The sequence below is a fragment of the Lactuca saligna genome, chromosome 4 (assembly GCF_052625555.1).
Source record: "Lactuca saligna cultivar CGN05327 chromosome 4, ASM5262555v1, whole genome shotgun sequence".
NCBI classification, from domain to species: Eukaryota; Viridiplantae; Streptophyta; class Magnoliopsida; order Asterales; family Asteraceae; genus Lactuca; species Lactuca saligna.
The window spans coordinates 155,233,703-155,238,086 of record NC_136420.1 but is presented as its reverse complement, the minus strand read 5'-3'; the positions used below and the strand labels follow the sequence as shown (position 1 = coordinate 155,238,086).

The 4,384-nt window shown below is 37.7% G+C and overlaps 1 non-coding gene across 1 annotated transcript; it reads right to left on the bottom strand.

Annotated features, from left to right (window-relative positions):
• Positions 1-4,277: 4,277 nt before the first annotated feature.
• Positions 4,278-4,384, bottom strand: LOC145044616 (small nucleolar RNA R71). Its single transcript, XR_013681564.1, has one exon. It is a non-coding gene; the product is annotated as a small nucleolar RNA R71 (small nucleolar RNA).

The window sequence follows — 4,384 nt, the reverse complement described above, 5'->3', positions numbered from 1 at the left end:
TCAAATGATGTTGGATTGCTAGATGGAAGAGACAAGGCGGATAATTCAAAAGAATAAGGATGAACGTACTGTGCCTGTTGAACAACCTGAACTGAATGAGGGTCATTCGGAAGAAGGAAACTACAGCAGAACCGTTGGCCAAGCCGAACCACCAGTGGTTGGAAGGAATAACCAAGATTGAGGGAATGACATGGATGGGGGTATGTATAAGAACTTCTTGGGTGCTAAACCACCGAGTCTTTCTGGAAGCCCAAAACTAGTAGAGATCATGGATTGGATCTCTGAAATGGAAATGGTATTTGAAAGCTGCAACTGTAGCGACAAACAAAAGACCGTATTTACAGTCAGACAACTAAAGACCAGGGTTACGATGCCATGAGAAGAAGCCCTGAGGATGTCTTGGGAAGCCTTCATGGAGCAGTTGAGAATGTACTACTACTCGGAGGTAGATCTGATAGACCTGAACAATGAGTTTCAAAACCTGAAAAAGGGAAGATGAGTGTTGATGACTATACCGCCACATTCACCGAAAGGATGAAGTTATTTCCCTACTTGGTGCCTACTAAACTCGCCAAGATAGAGAAGTTTTCTAACGAATTGCCATCGGACTTTGGCCTAACGGTCAAAATGGTAACTACCTTCAAAATAGTTGTTCAAACAGCTGGTATGTGCATAAATAGCCATGTGTTTAGTATAGTTTTTTTTTATGAATTATTAGCTAATTATTTGCATAATATGGACAAAAGGTACTTAATAATGTCTAAATTATATTTTCAGTCCAGAAGACATGCTTGGAAACAAAAAGGAAGAAGGAGAAGCAATTAGAAGCTAGAGAATGAAGGAAGAGAGAAAATATGGAGCTACTCGACGAGTCCACTCACCTACTCGATGAGTTACCAAGAATGTTCACGAAGAAAAGCCAAGAATCCTTGTATTAAACGAATTTCTCCTATCTACTCGGTGAGTTAGGCATCTACTCGCTGAGTAGACCCTGTTTTGAGATAACTATAAATATTGGTTGAGATTCTGAATTAAAGAGTTTGGCTGGCTTCCTTGGAGAGCAACCTGCGACTGAAGATACCTTTGAAAACCTGAGGAATCCTAATCTTTGATAATTGAGAAGATTCAAGGCAAATTAGGTTAAATCTTCCACTTAATCTATAAGTGAAGCATGTTTAGTTTAGTTGAACTCGTTTTTAGCTTTTTAATGATTGTAATCATGAGCTAAACAGAAACCTTTTATTAAATTTGGTGAATTTTTACTTATCTTAGTTGTTTAGTTAATTATGTGTTAGGAGGTGTGTGTAAGTTTCTAGTCTTGTAAAACTAGAGAAAAACCCTTACTTTTATTACTTGTTAGTTAAAATTAGTTATTAGTTCAATTTCCGTTCCCTGAGTTCGATACCCTACTTATTTAACTATACCACTAAAAGATAGGTTCACTGCCTTTGTGTGCTAAAATTATATTTTTAAAGTAGGAATAAAGCCAGTGCATTTTTACACACATCAAGTTTTTGGCGCCGTTACCGAGTACGATACCGAAGAAGAAGAAGAACCTACATTCGGGCACGACTCAGATTCCGGCGACGAATTAGCTATTACTATGGCTAACATCGATGAAGTCCCCATGGGGGAATGGAAGAAGAGGATACGCGATGATACCGGCCCGGGACTTGTGTAACCCGTAATTCCCGCAACTGTCACTTTTGAGCTTAAGGGTCACATACTTGCTCAACTCAAAGAAATCCCCTTCTACAGAAAAGACCATGAAGATGCTTACAAACACTTGGATGAAGTTAATGATGTAGCTAATTATTTCAATGTTCCAAACGTACCTTGCGAGACTCAGCTACTTCGAATGCTTCTGTTTACATTGAAAGGTGCTGCAAAAGATTGGCTCGAGTCACACCCCCAAACCAGAACGGCGAAAACGTTCGGGGGCGGATGACTTCATGTGGTAACGTAACAAATGAATACATAGTAAAGAAAGCAATATAACCATCATATATATAATTGAAAGTTTACATTGTTTAAAAGAGTACATGTTCAAAACCAATTACAATATGATGTCAAAATATGAATTTAAACTAGTGCCGCAGCATTCCTTCTTCAAAAGCGGTTTAGTACCTGTAATTACTGAATCCCTGGGACATACAAGTAGTTTTGAAAGAGTAGATAAGCATTTAAGCTGGTGAGTTTCATAAGCATTTAATGATTGTATTTGTATGAAAATGAAATGGTTCGTTTTTGTTCGTTAGTCTTTAGAAAATTCCATATTTCCTACTAGTATAAATGTAGCCTTAAATCAAGACTAATATATGTTAAAAAGTTGATGTTTTTCCATCCATGAGTGGTGGTTAGAAGTTCCAAACTTATATCCCAATTGGGTTTTTCATGCATAAAATAAATGAACTTATGTATGTATAAAACCTCCATTATATTTGAAAACCCCCGTAAATCAATGTGTTTTTAATACTCTATGTGAGTTTTATAACCATGCTATTGACAAGGAATGCCTATACACAACGTTCTTCAGGCGTTGGAATGTTCTGACGTTTGTCACCCCAAATGGTGGACTGTAGCTAACAGTCAGGGGGCGGGTTGTTAAGCCCGTATAGATCTATACACAAACACCATGCTCCCCCTCCAAGGGATTCTGGTATATAATACAGGACTTGAAATGTGTACTCGAACGTACGTGAAGTTAATGTCTCACAAAACTTAGTGTAAAACAGATTTACGTGTGAAAATGTTCGTTTGTTATTGTATATGAAAGTAGCTTCTTGAAATAGTATTTCCATGTATGTAAATGTTCGTAGTATTCTCATAAAACTATACCTATTATAGTTTCCTAAAAGTGTGTTTCGTTTGTATAATAAACACTTAGTGAAAATGTTCACTTGTTATGAAAAGTGTAGTTTTTGTAGTGCCAAAACCAACACACAAAAAATATAGTATAAGCAAAGTGTATGATTTATATAAATACATAAATCATTTCTCATTTCAAAAGATAAAATATTGTTGTGGTATAATCTGCATATGAAAGTTTCCCTATAATAGTTATAAATCACATATGATTCCTTTGATAAAACGCGTATAGTGAAAGTTTATATAACACACAATAATAATCGAGTGTTTTACTTGTATTCCCCCCCCCCTAAAAGCATATAAAAGTACTCAAAAAACATTTAAAAGTGTGAATTATAGGGGTATGAACTCACTTGAAAGATCGGAGGATGCGGGATGAAAACCGGACAAAATTTCGACTCGAGAAAGTGGATTTCCACGGGATTCTCGGGAATCTCGGGAGCACAAACGACCTTCGGGAGTAGAGCAAAGTGATTGGGGCTTCGGGGGTAGCACGGGCACAAAAAATGAGGCAAGAACGCAAGAGAAATGAGAGAAATGGTGCCTTTTCTTCGGAACCCTCGCATCCCTTTTATAGGGGCTGGGAACCGACCTCGTACGCTGGGCGTACGCGTGCGTCACGCATGACCGAATCCTTGACTGCCTCGGAGCTCGGATGGGATGGGGCATAGCCTCGCATAGGCGCGACGTGGACAATCCGAGGCCAAGCCCTCGCGTACGCTGGGCGTAACTCGGCCCTATCTGATGACTCCCCTTCGGATAATACCAAGGGTTTTAATTAAAATTTATATTTTAATTATTTAATAAACTTCAAAAATTCATATCTTCTTCATACGAACTCCGTTTTCGACGTTCTTTATATCCACGCGAAGGTGAGACCATACTCTACAACTTTCGTTTAGATCCCGTCGGCAAATTTTGAAATTATTTTTATTATTTATTTTTAAAAGGTCGCGGTAAGAAAATTTCTTTAGAAATTCATAACTTCTTTATCTGACGTCAGTTTTTGCCAGACTTTTTATCGCTGAAATACCATTGTCGAGACCTTCGATTCTTGTTTAGGTCATTCCGGCCAAAAGTCGCTCGATCTCCGATTCGAGTTTTTAACCGTTTGTCGTTAAGCCGAACTTGGAAAATTCCTAACTTTCTTATACGAAGTCGGATTTGGGCGTTCTTTTTACATACGATCACGGTTTAATGACATCTAACATAATAGGTAATTTAATTAGTGTTTTTTGGATATTTTATTTTCGAAGTTAATTTTATTATAATGAATGTGGTTACAATATTTGACTTTTTAGGTCGTTTACATGTAGTTGAAATATCGGGTTGTCACAGGATCCATCACTACATGGGCCAAGATGAAAGAAGAGTTTATCTATCAATTTTGCCCACCTTCCAAAATAGCTAAGTTAAAGAAAGCCATAGCCAACTTTGAGCAACAAGCTGGAGAATTCCTTTATGAGGCTTGAGAGAGGTACAAAGGTTTACTAAGGAATTGTGCACATCATGATCT